The sequence below is a fragment of the Pseudorasbora parva genome, chromosome 9 (assembly GCF_024679245.1).
Source record: "Pseudorasbora parva isolate DD20220531a chromosome 9, ASM2467924v1, whole genome shotgun sequence".
Lineage (NCBI taxonomy): Eukaryota > Metazoa > Chordata > Actinopteri > Cypriniformes > Gobionidae > Pseudorasbora > Pseudorasbora parva.
The window spans coordinates 34,136,442-34,158,234 of NC_090180.1; the positions used below are offsets into that span (position 1 = coordinate 34,136,442).

General features: G+C 37.7%; 1 protein-coding gene across 1 annotated transcript in view; it reads left to right on the forward strand.

Annotated features, from left to right (window-relative positions):
* The first annotated feature begins 3,637 nt into the window (after positions 1 to 3,637).
* The window catches only part of fam163aa (family with sequence similarity 163 member Aa), a 32,440-nt gene continuing 14,284 nt past the window's right edge, over positions 3,638 to 21,793 (forward strand). Inside the window, exon 1 of the mRNA XM_067452333.1 lies at positions 3,638 to 4,072. The gene's annotated coding sequence lies outside the window, so the exon portion shown is untranslated. The remainder of the gene's footprint in view (positions 4,073 to 21,793) is intronic.

Here is a 21,793-nt window from a genome sequence, read left to right on the forward strand (position 1 = left end):
TTTGAACAAGACTGTACAAATAGCGTGCCTGCTCTTATACTTGCAAAATAAGGACGATAGCAGGATATTGAAATGATGCGAGCTGTAGGGGTCATACATGGATGTGATTTATAAAAAGCTTGCCTTCAACTTTCCAAATGTGACCTTAGATTCAGCTGAAAGTACATTGAGAATTGTCACGGTGCCAACTCTTACCAGGCATCACATGGAGTTGGCATTGCATCTCCTTGTCCAGGCAGGTGGCACATAGCAGCGCAGCAAGAGAGTTGATCTCTTTGTGCTCCAGAATAGCTCTTCGTCTCTCGTTGTTCTGATACTGCTGTCCTGAAGCGCTCTTTAGAGGTGCGGTGCACTGGCTAGAGTTTCATCAGTCTGCTGAAACTGGCACAGTTTAAGAGGGATCACATTCTAAATATTTAGACCGTCTTGGAATACACTGCTTGGCTTTTGTGTAAGACGATTTGTCACTGCGCTGTCACTTCATCTCACTCCTGCGGGGTGTCTTAATTGACAAGGGAGGAGGTGTAGCTAAGAAAGAAAAGGATTGGGTAATATGAATAAATAAAGCAGATAGGGGAAAAGTCAGCCTGCTGTTCCACAGGGAGTTCTCTCAGTTTTACTCATTGAGCTGTGAGTCTCGCTGCTCTTATGGGTCATGAAAATATAAGAAGGACATGAATTATGTGCCTCCCAGGCAGCAAAGCAAAGGAATGAAACAAGGGCTTCTGTAAGGCAGGTTAATTAGGTTTGGCCTTTCTATAGTGAGATAATGGCGTCTAATGCTAGATTCAGACAGCCTAATTTAATTCATTCAGTAACAGATAAATTCACAGTTGTAATAACTTGCTTTATTTTGTGGAACTGTACTATGAATTTAAATTAAATTAAAAATATATATAGGATCAATGAGAATGGGAAATTGCATTGCAGCAGCCCAAAAAGCATGCTTATCAAGGTGACATTTTAATGTAATCATTCCTTCGCATCTTAAGACAATGTAATGGGAGAGAGAGAGAGAGGGAGGAGGGAATGGCATTCCCATGTCGTGTGTAATATTTAATTAGAAAGATGTCAAATGACAAGTATGGTAGCTTTGCACTATAGAGCACATTAAATGCATTGACACAGATGAGTTCAGCAGGCTCATTCAGCTTTATTGCAGATCCCTTCTGCTGGTACTATTCTATGCTACAAATCCCTGCCAGCTGTCATAATCGTGTGTGTGTGTGTGTGTGTGTGTGTGTGTGTGTGTGTGTGTGTGTGTGTGTGTGTGTGTGTGTGTGTGTGTGTGTGTGTGTGTGTGTGTGTGTGTGCGCGCGCACATAAATGTGAATGCATGTACGAGAGGTAGTGTTTGAGTCTACGATGGAATTGTTTTTGTGCATAGACCTACTGTACCTACCTAAGACCCAGGAAAAAAGTGAATTTAGTATTTTTTCAAGTCTTATATTGTTTAGAGAATGAAAAACAAATGTTTATTTATTTATTTTTTACTCATGTTATATGCTATGTCCTCGTAAGTGGACACTGGGACAAAAAATTGTTCTAAAAATGTAATGACGTATAAGCAAAAACAATAGGATTATTTTCTATTTTTTGTCCTTCAACAATCAATTTTCAGGTTTCAGGATTTTTTTTAACCAAACTTTGTTTAAAGATGAATCAAAACTATGTTATGAAAGATATAATGGAATTGGTCGATACAATAGCCTATGTGTGTAAAATGGCCATACATGGGTTTTCCCATTTAATGCAATATGTAAACTATCAAATTTGTATGTTAAAGTGTTCTTGGACCAACATTTAATTAAAAAAGAAATGTACTAATGGGAGTGATAGTTGACAACATTTTCATAATAATATCTAATATATTTTGTGGGTTAGTTAGAATCTCTTGAAGCACTGAAAATACATTTTGCTCCCAAAATAACAAAAAGTACAACTTTATTCAGCATTGTCTCTTCCATGTTTTTTTTTTCAATCTGTGTTCGCAACTGCACAGTCTCCCTCAGACTATAAATGACGCGGATTGAAACTGTGTTCCGAAGATGAACGGAGGTGTGGAACGACATTAGGGTGAGTCATTAATGACATCATTTTTGGGTGAACTAACCCTTTAGGTGTCCAAACCAATGCCCTGTTTTAACAGAAAGTCATATTTTAGAAACGTTTTCCTAAGATGTTGATTTATAAAATAAAAAAAACTATTAGAAAATGAGTCCGGTTTAAATGATAATAATTACAAAATATTATTTCCATAAGAGTGCTAAATTTGATCATAGTCAGTTTTTTAAAGACTAAGGAAAAGTTGTTGTCCTGGTGAAACCTCAAAACAAATGGTATCTCTGAAAAGCCCTGAGTGTGCTCCAGGACCAGGGGCGTAGCACCAAATTTTGGGCCCTGGGTACAAACCATCTTGCTGGGCCCCTGTACCATGTATGTGTATGTATAGAAAACGGACTTCCCTGCCTTGGGCCCTGGTTACTCAGTACCCTTTATCCCCCCAGTCCCACGCCCCTGTCCAGGACATCCAGACTTTGACATGATATCAGAGAAATTCAATGTATTCATTCCAGGACAGTGATAGTTCACCCAAAAATGAAAATTCAAGACCTTCCTTCAACTTCGGAACACAAATTAGCCTAAGATATTTTTGATGAAATCCGAGAGCTCTCTGCCCTCTATAGCTATTTAATTAACACGTTCAAGGTCCAGAAAGGTAGACTTGTTCATTGTTAACAGTTAACTTTAAAAGTAAAAATTAAAAGTAAACTTAAACTAGTAGTCAATGTGACTACCTTAATTTTATGGAGCGACAAGAATACTTTTTGTGTGTAATAACAAATATAAAATAACGACTTTATTCGACAATATCGTTCTAGCCTGTGTCAGCCTATACATATATGTAAGCAGGGCTTATAAGCAGGGCAGCATTTTTTAGTTCTACGGCAACCAATGATAGGAGACTGATGCATGCTAGAACGAAATTGTTGAATAAAGTCGTTATTTTTGTTTGTTTTTGCGTACAGAAAGTATTTTCATCACTTTATAAAATTAAGGTTGAACCACTGGAGTCATATGTGGACTATTTTAACAATGTTTTAACCTTGCTGGACCTTGTGTTAATTAAATTGCTGTCTATGGAGGGGTCAGAGAGCTCGTCTTCATCAAGAATATCTTCATTTGTGTTCCGAAGATGAAGGTCTTTTTTGGAACGACATGAGGGTGAGTAATTAATGACAGAATTTTAATTTTGGGGGTAAGTAAGTCTGCACACGTCATTCATCTTCCCACGTAGGCCTACTGGAACATGTTCATTAGTTTTGCTTGCCAAAACAGATTGACAAGTAATGATATTAAGTTCACTCGAAAAAGTTGCAGTCTAGTTTACTTTTTCGCACTGTATGCTATAGTCATAGGCCTGTTTATTTTGAAATTAAGATTTAATTTTCCATAATTATTGGAGTAGGCTATATAACAAACTCACCACGCACGTTTCCTGAAGATAAGGCTAAGCAATGCTGTTACTTTTTTCTTTCATATATTTATTCTCTGGACGGTGGTCATGTGAAACATGACGCATGCTCATAGGCTGACGCTTTCCCCTCGTTTAACGTCTGTAAAGGTGTGTGTTCATTTTCTGACCCTTTCCGCGCGTGCAGCATCATCTCACAGGCTGTTGCATCCTCCCGAGGGACCGTCGGCGCTCTTCACAGCCTGCAAGTCACACCGATCTCTGATTCGCAATCTGGGTAATAGGCTACTACTCATTCATTTGCGAGCTCGGATGTGTTATTGTCTCTCACAGAATACACGCGGCACTTCGCAAGGAATATACGGAATTGCAGCCGCAACAAATGATGATGTGACAGCCATCCGTTCAGATAGATAATAAAAGCTAGCTGTTCAGTGGACGCTGCATTTCTGCTAACGAAGCAAAGCCTCAGACGATCCTTTCCCAGATGAACAGTAGTGTTCACTACTGACAGACAGCAGTCTGTGACAGCAATTTGGAATAATACCCTGCACCCTGCTTTACAAATATTCTAGGAGGAGGAGAAACAGGTTTAAGGTAACTAAAATATCCTGACATGCACTTGTGCTGAAATGGTTTGATTTGGGTTATTGCAGTCTAGTGTTGAAGTGGCAATTCATTATGTAAATGTAACTGGTTATGAATTTCTGTGCATGTTCTTTGTTTGCATGAATAATAATAATAATAAAATCTTTATTTCTTACACACACATAGTTAGAAGACAACCAACAGCTATGAAAGATAAGATATCAGGAACCTTTGGACACAATTAAGACATCATTTTTGCCCACTTGTTCATGTTTGTTGTATGCTTTGTGCAGGGCTTATGCAATTAAGAATTGTTATGAATTAAGCTATTCTGTTGTCTGCATTCTGCAAATATGAAGGTGTGAGAACCCTAAAATCTGTGATTCTGGCATTGTAGGCAATATATAACATGGTCACCATATCTACAGAAAAAGCATAATTATGCTGAAACCTTTTTTGACAGTACTAGACTTTGTTGCATTGAATGTCTATGTGTAAAGCATAATTTTTAATTACTTTACTTTACTCTACTTTACACACACACACACACACACACACACACACACATACACACACACACACACACACACACACACACACACACATATATATATATATCAATGTGTGTGTGTGTATGTGTATATGTATATAAAGGGATCAAGACATTTTTATTTGATTAGTTTGTTTCTACTGTTTAAGGATAGATAGATAGATAGATAGATAGATAGATAGATGGATGGATGGATGGATGGATGGATGGATGGATGGATGGATGGATGGATGGATGGATGGATGGATAGATAGATAGATAGATAGATAGATAGATAGATAGATAGATAGATAGATAGATAGATAGATAGATAGATAGATAGACAGACAGACAGATAGGCATAGTGTATATTTCATTTTTGTGACATCTGAGCCTAATAGTAGTAAGATGTCTCATGCAACGCTATAGCTTTTGGCCAAGAAGTCATGTTTTCCAGAGGGGGAAGCATATGTTGTCTGTTTCTAGCAGACACGACACATACACAGATGCTGTTTTAGTGGAGACATGATTTCTAGGCCAGTGATGCTCTATCTGCCAAGGGGGCCTGGCGTGTTTGGAGCTGCTTTTCAACTGTTTGTTTTGCTGGATTTACAAGCTCTCCAGCAGTGTGCTCTTGGCAGATGTACTGCTTGAGGGAGCCTGTTTGCCTCAATGTGAGTCGACTTGACAAGGAAGAGCCCATCAAGGGCTTTTCTGGGAAAAAATCTTGTCTGTTGCAAGAAATGCGGTTGAAAGCTACAGGGCGATGATGACACATGTACATGAACATGATGTAATACTACTATATGGTAAAAAGAGAAATTGATGGAAGATCGTTTGATTATGTAGTGTTATTAACTGCTTGCAGAACCATAAACTGGGTTTTCAGTGGCAGATTCTTAAACGATTATGTTTGACAAAATCCACGCAACCAGACATTTAAGTAAAAGTAATCTTACCTATATGGTATAAATGGGCAGGATTGCATTTATACTCTTTGACAAAAAAACGGAGTGATACTTTTCCTCTTTTCTCTGTTCATTTTTGAAATCCATGGAACTGTCCCAGATTTAGACATAAATATATTCTCTCCATACACAGCAGAGATGAGTGCTTTTTGAAGAGAATGGGGTGAAAAATCCTTCCTTCACTACCTGGCTAAATGGCTCGGTGATGGAAAAATATTGTTACAGGAATGATATTTGAATAATTGAAAAGGGCCGACTTTAAAATTGCAGGCTTGCCATGATTTCAAGTGCAAAGTAAGAGGCTTCTTCACCGAAATATTCATGCCATTATTTAGCAGTCAGGAGAAGGGATTCATTCAAAAATGATCAGAGCTCCTGCCTCTCTATTTCACAGCGCCAGAACCGGCCCTGCACGGCTGCGGCGGAGAGATTCATTTTAATAATGAAGAGGGACGTTCACCTTACTATCTCCCCACAGCATTGTTATAAGTGACATCATAGATCAGGCCGACAAGCTGTCAAGAGAAACCTCTCAGCGTTGTGATTGCGGCGGTTTCTGTTTGTCGCTGACTTATGTAGCACACATCAAAAACAAATTACATTGTGTTTATGAGGGAGCAGAGCACGGAATCTGAGTCATCAGCTCAGTATTGCTTGAGCTATCCGAAGAGAGAAGTGTAATACTTATTGCCGAGTTGGACATGTGCACTTGACTGCGTTGCCATTTCCACTTGATTTGACTCGCACTATGTAAACAATGATTTAAAAACTACATTTTTCTCCGGAATGAACCCATCAGCAATGCAGCTTTGCTGTAGGCTGTTTTTAGTTTTTGCCAGTGATCATGTCTGAAATGTAGGAACACATTTTGCTTGACTGTTTGTTGTATTTATTTTTTTCCATGATTTTTTACATTTGATTTCTTGTCCTGAAATAGGTGTCTGCTAATAAATGTCAAGTCAAATGTATTTGTGAAGCACTTTTCACCATATGCAAAAAAGCAACTTTACAGAAAATCATGATAGTCAGGGACGTGCACAGGGGGGTTGCTCAGGTTGCCCGGGCAACTGCCCATATGCCCTTCTCGACTCACGTTGCCCTTCCGAGGTGGAAAAAAATAAATAAAAAAATTCGTACAATGGATGCAGAATTTCACGTAGGCCAAGATACAAAAAAAAAATCGCAAAGCCTCGTTCACTTCCATATTCGGGTACCCGTCCGAAAGTGAAAGTCAAGCAATTGCTTGGGGCACCGAGCTGGCCTGGGGCCTCAAGACAGCGACAGGTTAAGAATAAAATGCAACGACAAACTGCTTGAGCGCCCCTTTGATAGTCAATGCAGTAAAGTGCAATGACACTGTTATCGGAATCCCCCTCAAGGGGGCCCTCTCAGTCGTCGCTGACAACAGCCACCCAACCACGCAATCTCTGCTGCCGGCAAAATACAAAACCTCCTCGGCGATCATGAAGCGGAATTATGCTTTAGGAAGCCAGAAAAGAAAAAAGATAAAAAACAAGATAGTGGTAAGTGATAAATTACATTATATAAAATAGCTTTATTTGTACAAAAATTGTGTAATTTTGCAGCAGGTAGGCTAGCAAAAATATGTTTATGTTAGCTAACGTTACCTGCCTGGTAAATGCTGCTTGTAACGAACAGTTAGTGCAACTTTGTTTTCGAACGGACGGAATATGGTTACTTACTGTAATATGTTTTTTTAACGGGATAAGGAAGACGCAGATCTGTTCCAGAATAACTGTTTATCGTATATAATGACATAAAATTGCTATAGCTTTGCAATAGGTTTTGATGAAAGTGGAATAGCATGCTATACTAACTATTTTTATGCTATGCATAAATAACCTGGAATAGTTAATATAGCATTAACTATTATTATAAACATTATTTAACCAGAAAGAGGCAGAGGAACATGATTTTTTTTTCATAGCTTATCTTAATGTGCTAGTGTCGGGATATATGGTAGTAACAGTTTATGCAAATATGATATTATTTTTATAAGTTACCAATGGATCTTGAACAGTTACTTTATTCGGTGTGGCAATTTTTACACTGTTGCATTTTGAAGTACAGTATCAGGACAACCCACATGTTTTACTGGTACTGTTTATTAACTATTTAACAAGGTATTATAGTCATCTGTTGCAACTTCATAATAACCATCCAGATAATGTTTATAGACAGTTTACAAACCAACTAGTAACTGTCACGGTTGGTAAATCCGCTGTCTCATTCTAGTCTTGTGTGTGTGTGTGTATGTGGTGCAGGTGTATGTTGTGTGGGTGTGTCTCGTTACGTTGTTTGTTCTTAGGGGCGTGGTCACTAGTTAGCCTGATCAGCGGATTTACCAACCGTGACAGTAACCCTTAACAAAGTGTTAGGAATATTTGGTCTGTCTATCTATGTAATGTTTATAGATGTTTTAAAAATGGTTTCTTAAAGTTTTACAAACATTTTTTAATCATTACCCGTTTATCTGTAGAAAGTTAGCCATGTCTATTTTGCTTGGGGCCCCCAAAATCCTTCTAACCGCCTTGGCTGAGCCTGCATGAGCGGCACCAGAAGGAGATTGTTCGGGTGAGACTTAACGTTGTCGGAAAGGTATAACAAATGGACGATCATAAACTGTTGATGGCAGTTAAATTAATATTGTCTTTTTTTATTAGACTATTGGTATTGACTGGTTTGAGTTCTTTATTGGTATAGGCAAGGGAAATGGCCTCAAACGCACCAAAATGCAGGAAATCACATCTACGAAATAAAAAAAATTCTTGGGGGAGAAACCCCCAGACCCCCCTGCAAAAAAATAGCCCCACCTATAATATTTTTCCTGAGCAGAACATAAATACCACTAGGGGGCATTGAAATAATAATGATAATGGCAATAACAATAATATGTAATTGGACAGATCATGGGGGGTGGGGGGTTCGGTTGGGGGTGGGGGTGTTCCCTTTTTTAGGTCAGAGCAACTGCCCCTCAAAAATCCTGTGCACGTCCCTGATGATAGTAATATCTTATATTCATACTGTATTTGGCAGATTAGAGCTGGGTGATAATATATATTTCAAGCAAACAAGCTGTGTATCTGTATTTGAGTGACAGGTAAAATTCAACCTAATAAAACTATTTTGTTTATTCTTTTGCCAATATAATATAAATTTATTGCCGCAATACTGCTAAATCAATATAACTACTTCAAAACTGTTTTGCTACATTGTAGCATGTGGTCATGTACATCTCAAATTTTTTAAGAGCTTTTAATAATTTATTTTAATTATCATCTCTGAACATGAAATAAAAAAGCAGAATGAAAATAAATATGTGTAAAGAAATATATAGATATAATATACACACACCAATCAGGCGTAACAAATCACATTATTTAAGATTCATCATTTATTAAAGGGTTACTTCAGCGATTAGCACATGGCTTTGTATCAGTAGAAACCCTGGAGTATATTCAAATGATCGTGCTTCTCCCTCTCAAATATCCCCCTGAGACAAAAGATTAATGCATTTTATTTCTGGAAAAAATCCTTAGAAGATGCAAATATCGTCAATTTGCTTCATCTGAGGAATTTTTGGCCAGAGGCTAAAGACTACAGCCAGCAGAGGGAGCCATTTCCGCATGTTTTCATCCCACGCATGGGGGCTGGGAGATCACACTCACAGCTCAGCTCGCAGCTGCAGCAGCCTAATGTTGATCCACACCCGGATGCTCGTGCACGTGGAAAAAAAAAGACGTCAATGCGAAGGGGGCGGTCGTGCGCATTGGGTCCGCAAGACCCCATTTCGCCTGGAGGTGTGCAGCGCATTTTTTTGTAATAGCGTGCGCTGCTCCGTATCTGAAGATGAACGAGTTCTCTGCGAATATAGCCGAGCATGACGTCTCATCACTCCGGCACACAGTTTCCACATACACATTAGGTGCTTCTATTTAAAAAATGAGCCTACAAAAGCAGAAATAAGCCCTTTTAAATAAAGATCCATGTTTAATCAACTAAATAAATAAATCACGGCACTAAAATGTTTAGTGAAAATAGGAAATATTTAAGAGATTGTTAATTTAGTTGCATACATATATTTTGTTTTCATGTCACAAGTAATAATATCAAGCCAAGGTTTACTGAGTTTTACACAATTCTTTTGTGGTGTGGTTATTGGTGAAATGTACTAAAATAAATATCATCACCTGTGTACATTAGCCCACTTCTTCTCGACGCTTTTTGCTGATTGTTATAGAACAATTACTCCGAATCGCCCTCTGATGCTTCAAAGAATAGCACAATGGCGAGCGCGTCAAGTATAAACCCCTCGTCTGTTTGGGGAGGAGCGCGCGCAGTCATTGGAGGCTCGCGCCACGGAGCCAGGGGAAAGTATAAACAAGCCTTAAGACCTCCGTTTATCTTCAGAACACAGTTTAAGATATTTTATGTTTAGTCTGAGAGCGTATTCAAGTGTATGCACACTATACTGTCCATGTCCAGAAAGGGAATAAAAACATCATCAAAGTAGTCCATATGTGACATCAGTTAGTTAGTTAGAATCTCTTGAAGCATCGAAAATACATTTTGGTCCAAAAATATCAAAAACTTCCACCTTATTCAGCATTGTCTTCTCAACCTCAAATAAACCTCAAATAAAGATTCAAATGGTAATGAATCAGCGGAATGATTCAGGTTATGAAAAAGCGGTGAACAGTCAACGCCAGCGTCCTCTCCCCCTCGTTGACCATCTACCCCCTTTCTTGGAAACAGTATTCCTGGTGGCTGTGGCCTATTTCAGCAGGATAATGCGCCCTGCCACAAGCCAAAAAATGTTTCAGGAATGTTTTGAGGAGCACAACGAGTTTGAGGTGTTGACTAGGACTCCAAAATTCCCCAGATCACAATCCAATCTGTGGGATGTGCTGAGGCCCCATCTCGCCACTTACATGACTTAAATGATCTGCTGCTAACATATTAGTGCCAGAAAACAGCGCACCTTCAGAGGTCCCCACGTTATGGAGACAAAAATGCCCCACAAAGATGGCAATATTCGAAATCCTTGTCCTTGTGGAACATTTTTAGGTCCCCATGAGGAAAACATCTTATAAATCACACAGAAGGAGTTTTTTTGAGAAAGTAAAAATGCAGAATGTTTCCTGTGATGGGTAGGTTTAGGGGCAGGGGCTGTTTATGGGGGTAGAAAATACGGTTTGTACAGTATAAAAACCATTAGGCCTATGGAAAGTCCCCATAAAACATGGAAACACTGTGTGTGTGTGTGTGTGTGTGTGTGTGTGTGTGTGTGTGTGTGTGTGTGTGTGTGTGTGTGTGTGTGTGTGTGTGTGTGTGTGTGTGTGTGTGTGTGTGTGTGTGTGTGTGTGTTGTTTTCACCCTAAGTGTTTTTTTCTTCTTCTTTACAGCACATGGAGATGATCAATATCACATTGATTGACGTAGTAAATTATTTGTGCATGGATTGTATCTGTCACCTTTAACCATGGGCCTCATGTCCATCAAAATATCTTTAAAAAATGAATTTTCATTCAATTTTTGATCGTTTCTCTTTGTGCTTTAAATAAACGCCAGTGAATTAAGTGGGTAGCGGCAATTGCTGAATAAGAACCCAGTCAGCAGCTGCTTTATAGCCTGACATCTGAAGCTGTCTCTTGATTTGTCCTTGGGGCGGGATGTGCATGCTGGCCGTCCATAAATCAGGGAGCAGAGACCCGCTGGCATACAAGCCCAGCTAGAGAGAGAAGCTAAAACTAAAGCTGCATCGGACATTATAGATTTAGGTATAGAATGTTGTGTTTTTTATGATTTTAGATTTGATGTCTTGGAAAAGAAAAGCAGAAAACAGAACAATAATTAAAGCATAGCTCTATTTCAATCAATCCAAGAGACATTAACGTTGAATGACCAGGATCTTCAGAGTTGATGATGGTGGAATGAGTAAAATGAAGGTGGGAACAAGGAAAATAGCAAGCTCTCTCTTATCACTGGTTTCTCACCAAAACTCGAATCTCAGCGAATCTCCAAAGCTCTCATTGTCACTAGAGATATGGGCTCCATGTCTGATCTGATAAAACTCAAGAGTCAGTCACTCCTGTGATTCCTTCAAATAGTTTCTTAAATATCTCTCATTGACTGTGTCAGAGCCCATTGAGCTGAACTGAGTGGGTCTATACATCAGGGAGTATTTAATATATGCATGTAAAGTGCTTCTTACAGCTGTCAGCTACTTGATATTATTAACTGCCACTTATCCAAAATGACTCACATGACAGTATTTCCAGAGCAATCTGGTGTTAAAGGCATAGTTCACCCAAAATCCTGTCATTTACGCACATTCATGTTGTTCCAGACCTGTATGACTTTATTATATTTCGAAAGATCTCTCCATGATTTCTTTATCCATACAAAGGTCAATAGGGTTTCTTTTTTATATAGATTGTTTTCATACAGGTCTGGAATGACAGGGTGAGTAAATGATGACAGAATTCTCATTTATTTGACAGATATAATTAGTTATGGCATGTTAAAAGGTTAGTTCACCCAAAAATGAAATTTCTTTCATTAATGACTCACCCCAATGTCAATCCACATCCTTAAGACCTCCATTCATCCTCGGAACACAGTTTAAGATATTTAGATTTATATTTTAGATTTAGTCCAAGGGCTTTCTGTGCTTTGAAAGTAAGTGCTCCACTTGCTGTCCACGTCCAGAAGGTAATGAAAACATCATCAAAGTAGTCCATTTGTGACATCAGTTGGTTAGTTAGACTCTTTTGAAGCGTCGACAATACATTTTGGTCCAAAAATAACAAAAAATACGACTTTATTCAGCATTGTCTTCTCCTGTGTTCCTCAAATAAAGAATCAAACGGTCATGATTTAAGATTCGGATCTTGTGTCAAACTGGCAAACTGCTGAAATCACGTGACATTGGCGATATGAATCACGAATCAATCTGCTGTTTCACGACCATTTGATTCTTTATTTGAGGTTTGAAAACAAGCGCGGAAGAGAAGACAATGCTGAATAAAATAGTATTTTTTGTTATTTTTGGACCAAAATGTATTGTCGACACTTCAAAAGAGTCTAACTAACCAGCCGATGTCACATATGGACTACGTCTGGTCTGAAAAGGAATACAGTCCACATTTTTTTTAAAGAAAAACTCCACAATGACCTGTGATAAGAAAATGCATTAATATAAAACCTTTGACTTGCAATTCAGTTCAACTTTCATCTCCCAAAGAGAAGCTGAGCATGATCTCTCTAAATCCTTTAAGAAACCAGCACACAGTTGGATTATGAGAAAAATTGCACTGAATGGGATTTGATTTCTGTCTCTCTTTTCTTATTACATCCTGTGGTTAAAGTGTATGGTATAAAGGCTAGAATCGCAATTAGAGTAAATGAAAGCTTGGACTGTTCCAATAATGGCCTTTTGGGCTGTCCATGCAGAGTGCAATCTCAGCTCTTTGCAAGTTATTTTCTATTAGCGCCACGCTGCTGTGTTTTGTTGCAAGCTGGTGAAATCATGAGGCAGGAAAATTAGAACGTTGAGGGAAATTAGCTGTTTGGTTGTCACATTGTGTTCAACTTGTCAAACAGGAGGTCGATCAGTGCTAGTCATTTAGATGTAGCATTTTCTTAACCATAGGGCATTTGTTTTGTCCTGTTTAGCTTGCTCAGTCACACAAACCGTTTTGCTGCCACTTTAAATAGTGATGTATGAGGTTATTTACACTGAGAAAACAACACTCCTGCTGAAAAGAACACAGTAGTTGCTCAGCAGCATACTGAATGTTGTTTTGGATGTTGCCGTCCCACCAGGCTTCTTAACTAGGCTAACAAGACTAGAACTAATCGCACTACATAATGCAGACTGGACTAGCATGGACATTCATACTGCAACCTGCCCTGTGTCTGAAAAAGCCCATACTTCCATAGGGTAGGCAAACAAACGAGTCGAGTAGTATGTCCGAATTCATAGTAGATTATAAAACAGCAGTTGACAAAAAGTACCCATATGACTTAATACTTTCGCCATGATTCTGAAGTGTGCGTCCATTGGACGCTTTGCGATCCCATGAGGCCACGAGAGAGGATTTGTGAATGGCAGTGAAGCAACGCACATGACAGTAAGCGCGTTTCCATTACCCTTCAAATTGCGCAAATTGAAATTGCGAATTGAAAATACGCCCAATGGAAACGCGGCAATTTCGCAAAAACTCCCATATATCGCAAAAAAAGTTTTTACGCTCTCATGAGTTTTTCAGGCGATTCGAAAAAGGACATTTTCGCAAAACTGCAATGGAAACGGTTTTTTTGCATTTACATGTCACCTGTTGCGATGACGCACAACATAGGGCCTATATATTATATTTTCCACTCAATTGTGTCGTAATAACAAGATAATGTAGTTAAAAGGACATATAATTTCTCCTAATAAGGACTACAGGCTATATATACTGTAATTAAGACATATATTCAAGAAATGTATTAAAGCAGAAAGAGCCAGTCTGTATTTTCAGCCTTACTCAAAGGCAGAAGAAACAGGCCAGTTACGCACGTCAATCCATTCCAGACGATCTTAGTTTGCTTCTTATCTAATAAACAGGCAATTAATTGATGAAACATCGATCAAAATAAAAATACAATTTATACAAAACTAAATGTATTTTTTAAGAAAGACTTTCTAGAAAATAAAACTCGAAGTGATCAAAATCATGTGACTCCCCAGGTCTCAAACATATTGCGATTCTTACTCATGCTGCTCACTTTTCATAACCAACATATACATTAAAATAATAATATTACAGGCTAATGTTTAGGCCTAAACGCAGCCTATTTAGTTTCGTAGTTAGGCTATGTTTTCTTTAACCCACGGCCGATAAAAGCGCCGACGTTCTCATTTTTCCTTCTTCCTTTAAGAGAGATGAAACAATTTACAATACTCTTGTCATTTTTAGCTATACAGATGAGTTCAAGACATAATTATATACTTTAAACTGTCTATTTTTATTTGTGGATTTGGGGAACTAATTATTTTGCATGCACTCACTCCAAACGCGGTCTCCATTTAAAAAAAATTATTTTGTTTATTAAATGCCAATTTTTTCTTTTCCAAAGCATTTCTAAATTCAGTTCAAATGCCAATCAAACGAAATATCTAGCCAAAATAACGAAAGTGGTGAAAATAAAAATAAAACATTTGAGTTAACATGCAAATTCAAACATTTCGCTCTTCTCTATATGCGTCAACCTGCCGCGCTTAAAAGGCGATCATTCTTTACAGATGATGGTTCGGTTTGGAGAGAAGACGAGATGGAGTTCTTTATTAAACTCATAAAAGACAATATAGGATTACAGTTCCTTGCCATTAATGCTTGGATAACACACACGTCTCCTTCCAATAAAAATAATGGCTAGTGTGATGGATGGGATGTACAAACCTACCAAGTGCCATCATTTTGGCCTGACCTATCGCGAGAGGAAAGTAATATGTTTTAGTCGCATAACTGCAGCTATGGAAACGCTGTCATTTCGCAACAGTTTTTTATCGACATTTAAGAAATATCGCAAAAGTTTTTCGCAAATCTGTAATGGAAACGCATCCGAATTTCATTCATACCAACATTCATACTTTATAGAACAGTCGCGAAGCAACTTTCAAACCAGATGTAGTACAAATGAGGTTAGTTTGGTCTTTGCACTTATTATTATACTTTGCATTCTAGTATTATAGCTTTGCAAATCTTATTAAAATTAGGATTCACTCTCAGAAAAAAAGGTACAGTGCTGTCACTGGGGCGGTGCACTAAGGTACAAAAGTGAAAAGGTACATCTCACCACTAAATGGTACATATTAGTACCTTAAAATGTACATATCAGTACTTTAAGAGATCATATTAGTACCTTTTTGGTTTTGTACCTTAGGGTACCTCCCCAGTGACAGCAATGTAAAAAAATTGGACAGTGAATAAATCTTAATAATGTTATTTGTGTTTAGTGTGTAATCCAACTAGGTGATGTGTTCATCATTTGCTTTTGTTGAGCAAAAACAACAGCTTTCCATTGAGTAAACATTTAATTTTTATTTTGTTAATATGTAGTAATGTGACTCTTGTTTGGACACATTAATGCATAATCTTTACACTGTTATAAGGTTCAATGTTGTTTTCCCGTCATGTTCAAGTAAGGTATAATCTATGGTTAGCTGTGCATTAAATGATTTTAAAGCTGCTGTCCGTAACTTTTTTTGTGTTCAAGATTGACAAAAATTATATAATGAGAATGTACAACATGAATCCATTTTCCAAACCGTGTTTTTGTCTTACCCACCCTGAATCATTATGGTACACTTATAATAAGTATTTATATTGGGACTATTTCAGGCCAGACTAGGAGCACAGTACCTGCGTGATCCGCCATAGACATAAATTGAGAGAAGTAGCTCCGGCTGCAATGTTCTTCCACAAGATGCATGCAGTTCTGTTTATTAACCACTAGAGTGCAAAAAGTTACAGACTGTAGCTTTAATGCACAATGGGGAGGCAATGAATCGCCCAATGCAAAGCATTTAATGTACTGCTGGCCATAAATTATCCTGCTTATACCATGGTCATTTGCCGGCATTGGCGATGTTAAGCTATTATTGATGTTTGGCGCGCAATATTTGAATGGAAGAGTAAAATTGATGGTTATTTTCATCAGATACGGCTTGTTATATCTTATATCGTTATACCTCTTTGAATCAGAAACAGAAAAAGGTAGTGCATCAGATTACATTTATTTGAATGAATGAATTATATAATTTATTTCAATTAATTATCGAGACAGAGATAGAAAGATTCGTACCTGCACCTGTTAAGTGTTTCTCTCTATTAACAATCTCTCTATTAACAATCTATTAACAATCTATTAAGCTATTAGTTTAATTACTTCAAAATAATTAAGTAATTCCCTCGTTGCTGAGAAATATGATGTAAGGATTGAGCACACTGTAAACCTGAATTATGGGTTATGATGTTCCCAATTTTAAGTAAGCAGAACTCATGTTTTGAGTTTGTAGTACTCATGTATTTCAATGCTCCTAACTTGAAGTACTGAGTAAGTCTAACTTTTTGATAGCAATTAACATAGAAGGTTTAGTTAATTAACTTTTATATTTTGAGTTCTTGTAAGTCAAATGAGTTATTTACTTCATTGTAAACCCTACGGCTGGAGACACACTGGAAGCATGGTGTGAGTGTCTCGGCTGCGTGGCGTGTCCGTTTATATTTCGGCTCCCATGTTAACAGGTTGGAGCTGCGTGACACGTGGAAAAAGTGTGCATGCTAGAAATAGAAAAGATGCCTATTTTTCATGTGACACGCGAGCGTGTTGAAAGCGGTTCCAGGCAAAATAATATAGGAAAAGATGTCATTTTGTAGGGGTGTCCCCGACTAAGGATTTACACATTCAAATCAGAATTGTCTAATCATTCTATGGTCGACTGATAGTCGAATCATCTCCCTTACCTGCTGGTAATCTGCGTGAAATAACACTTAGGCCGCATTCACACGTGGCGTAGGCGTTAATGCTTCCCATTTACTTTGAATGGGTGACATCATCCGTTGCCGAACTGAATTGTGGGTTCCGTTGCGGCGCTTCACTCGCGTTGCAAGCGGCAGAAGTTGAAGATTTCTCAACTTTTCAAGCGCCAGCGCAGGTGTCATCCAATCAGATCGCCGTATGCAAATATCCTTGAGCAGGCACTAGCCAATTGCGTTCATTACTACTCCGTGAACCATCCAGACGCAGCTCCCGGACCAGTACGTGATATTCTTCCCACTGTCGGGCTATGATCAGCTTCGAGCACCTGTGCAGTGCACTGACAACAACTACAGGGGCAATCGCATTCGCACATACAACAAAATCGGCATCCATTTCATCTCACAGACTAGCTGTCAAAAAAGGTGTTTTTTTTTGTGTTGTGTTGTGGTCCAAGCGGCAAGTAAGTTTTAATGTTATTGGCTGATTGGCGATGAAGATCGCGTCAGCACCAAACTTCAGCCACACCCTCCGTCAAGCGTTAACGCCTACGCCCCGTGTGAACACACCGTTACCCCACCTTTAAATTTTTTTTAACTTACCTGCTCTCAAACTGCAGCATACAGAAACTCTTCTGAATTTGCATAACAAAACATTAATCACTACTAAATCTCCCGTACTATTATTCTTATACACACAAAATTATCAACATTATATAACACCTCATTTTAGCATTTACTCTACCTTTTGAATGCCATGGACAAAGAATGCTGTGAAATAAAAAAATCCCAGCCCAGTTTCAGTTAAACTTAAGTTAGATTAAATTAAAGGAAATGAGTTCATACAAATCAAAACACTGAAACAGTACAGTTTACTTGAAATATGTCAGTGCTGTGAACTCAAAAGAAAAGGAAAGTTCTAAATACAACAGTTTATTTAACTGAACTAATTTGTTTAAGTTTTTCGGCCCCACTTTATATTAGGTGGCCTTAAGTACTATGTACTTAAATCAAAAAATAAGTACAATGTACTTACTTTGTTCAAATTGTATTGCAAAACACTGATATTGAGATGGGATACGGGTAGAGTCAGGGGCAGGTTTGATGGCATGGGTCAGTTTAAGGGTAGGGTTAGGTGTAAGGGAAGTGCCAACTGTGTAATTACAGATGTAACTACGGAAATTAATTACAGACGCAATTACATGCAGGTATTTTTTAAAATGTAAAATGTAAAAACATGTATGTACACAATAAGTGCATTGTATCAAATGATTAATTACAATGTTAGTACATAGTAGTTAAGGCCACCTAACATAAAGTGCGTCCAGTTTTTCTACTTAAACCAGTTAAAGAGTTAGTTCACCCAAAAATGAAATTTAAGACCCTAATGTTGTTCCGCACCCGTAAGACCTCCGTTCATCTTCGGAATTCAGTTTAAGATATTTTATATTTCATCAGGGCGTATCCAAATGTATGCACACTATACTGTCCATGTCCAGAAAGGGAATAAAAACATCATCAAAGTAGTCCATATGTGACATCAGTTAGTTAGTTAGAATCTCTTGAAGCATCGAAAATACATTTTGGTCCAAAAATAACAAAAACGACGACGTAATTCAGCATTGTCTTCTCCTCCGGGTTTGTTTTCAAACCTCAAATAAAGATTGAAACGCCCATGAATCAGCGTATTGATTCATGATTGGGATCGCCAATGTCATGTGATTTCAGCGGTTTGGCAGTTTGACACACGATCCGAATATTTCTGTGTGTGCGCAGCACGATCTCCACTCTCTTTGTGCGAGTATGTATGTAGTAATGTGCAGACCGAGGCTTTGTGAAACACTGAAACAGCTGAAGCAAATGTGCCATGGCTACCTCTGCTGGTCAGAACAGTGTAAATGAAATAAAACTCTAGGCCAAGCATGCATAAAAACACCTTTTACAAATCTATTGCAAATGTTTTATTGAAAGTAAAATCTGTCAAATGCCATTAACTATTCGTCTAATAAATATTAAGTGTCTATATGTTCTTTTTTCAGTTGTCGGGGCTTGTTTTGTTTGGTCCATGGATGGCTCTAATAAACTGGCCAATACTTATTAGTTATACTAATGTTTTGTCTAAATAAAACATCTACAGATATATAAAACTAATAATGAACAGGTAAAACCCACAGACTCTTTTCAATGGTTCTCAGTGACTGATTCATGGGTTCACTGTGAACCACTGACATTTCAAAGAGGTTTTTCTCTTTTTTTACATTTAGCATTTACACTATGGAACATTTAGTTTACACTATGGTACAACAAAATAGAACATAACAATAGCATACGAATAACATGAAAGAAAAACATAAATTATCAATACCATAGCTTAGAGTAGACCCAAATAGCAAATAAATGAAAAAAGAGGGCATTACACAAACTAACAACAATTACACATTGAGTACAAATGATAAGTTAGTAGGCCATGCAAACTGTACATGTTCTGAGGGGTTTTTTGTTAAGCGAGAGTGAAATTGTAAGTAAATAAGGTTTTATCTCTGGTAAGAATACAAAAGGTTTAAAATTCAAGAATTTATATTTATGAATGTAAAATCTACATAGAAAGAGGATTAGGTTTATTATAAAGTAGGCATTTGAATCCTGCTAAAACATATTTAAGGTGACATTTTGAAACGTTTTGAAACCTCGTTTATTGAAATCACGTCCCTTTGGCAGTTTGTTACATGCTCCGAAGTCCGAACCAATTGATTTGAAACAGAAGATTCGTAAAGCTTCAAAGCTTCATGAAGCAGTGAATTTGAAATTGAATGTGCTTCAATGAAAACAGTGCTTTAATACAGAAAGGCGATTAAACTGACTTGAAACTACCTGTGCATTAAACTGTTTTTGCACACCTTGCAGCCAATCAGAATCGAGTATTCAGACAGGCCATGGTATAATATGATTTAGATTTTTGTCATAAACATGTGGAACCACCAGCTATATTTTGTCTTGGTGCAGTCAGACAGATAAGAGGTCAGATAGAGCTGCCAGATAAAATGTCTATAAAAGTTCTGGAGCAAAGGCAGTGAGGACAGACACCACATTCTACCAGATCGCTGAGGGGAAGTGTCATCATGTGGTTCTTTAAAAAGAAGCAGAGGGGAAGCTAAGGAAGTGAGAAGAGTCATATTTTTTTGAGGCAAGGAGACAAAAAGAGAAAGTAGAGAAGAAACCCGAGCAGGTGAAATGAAGTGAGCAGGTGACGAGAGCTCTAATGTTCACAAGATCTGAAGGTGTCTGTAAAGATGCAATGCCGCATAAAGCCAGGTGTGTATATATATATATATATATATATATATATATATATATATATATATATATATATATATATATATATATATATATATATATATATATATATAAAATAAAATTAGCTTTAAAAAAGTGTAAATATTTATAAGAACATTAAATAAAAAAGATTCAACAACTTAGACATAAACTGAACAAATGTCACAGACATTTAATAAACAGAAATTGAATGGGGAGGATTAATATCAAAAGTAACAGTCAGTATGTGCAAGTGGTTATACATGGTTTGAAAATGTAAGGACAGTCAGCTGTCATTCCTTTCTCCTTTTAGCACTATCTTAGGCGTCTTACATTATAATCCTCTGTCCACATCTGCCATCCTCGTGCCTCCCTGCAGCAACCTATGGCACCTTCACACAGATTTCTTCAAGCCTCTTGGAGACGTTGCCGCAGTTCTTCTAGATTTAGTCTTTCTTAGTTTTTATCAGTTTCTTCAAATAATCTATAGACTTGATAATGGTGAGATCAGATCTCCAGTTGTTGTCAGACTCCATGTGCATACAAAGATTTCACCGGATTTTCACAATTAATAGCAAAAGGAATGTTTGGAAATGTAAACTGATATTTCCCAGTGACACAGTACAGCTAAAAATATAAATAACTGTCTTAAAACCATTTTTTTGTGTAAAAATACTATGTAATAGTACTATGTAATTTAAATTCATATACCAAATATCTTCCTGGTTAAATAAAGATTACATTAAAAAGAGAATCCAAATATAAATATTTGTTAAAATTTTTACATGAACTATGTAATTAATGTTCTAGTCACTAAAACTCATTGTTAGTTTAAGTTTTTTTTACATTTATTTCAAAATAATAACTAAAGACACAATTTAAAGCTGCACTATGTAATTTTTCCATCCGCTAGAGGGCGCCTATTCAAAACAAATGTGTAGTTTGATGATGCCAGTTTGAGCGCAGAATCTTGGGACATGTGGTCTACACCTCACAGCCGGTGGAAAAGAATTGGGATAGGACTCGGGCAGAAATCATGTTCATGGATGTGATTATTACTTTACTGTAGTATGGAGCAGAGCCGGGCCGAGTGTTGTGGGAGCTGAGCAAGGCTGCTGGTGTGATTGTTGCACAACACGGCCATTTCCGCGTTTCCGGTCAGGAGTATGAGGTAATACAGGTCTGTTTATCATACTAGATACATTTAAGTGTGTTTAAAAGTATTTTATGATGTCACTCTGTGCGTTCGCTCAGCGGCTGCTGTGAAACTTGTTCACACTTCTAAGAGTAAAGAATTTTTGCCAAATAAAACTGTAAACCGAAGGTCACGCAGATATGGTGTAAGAGACAGGCGACTCCCTCACACGTCCCA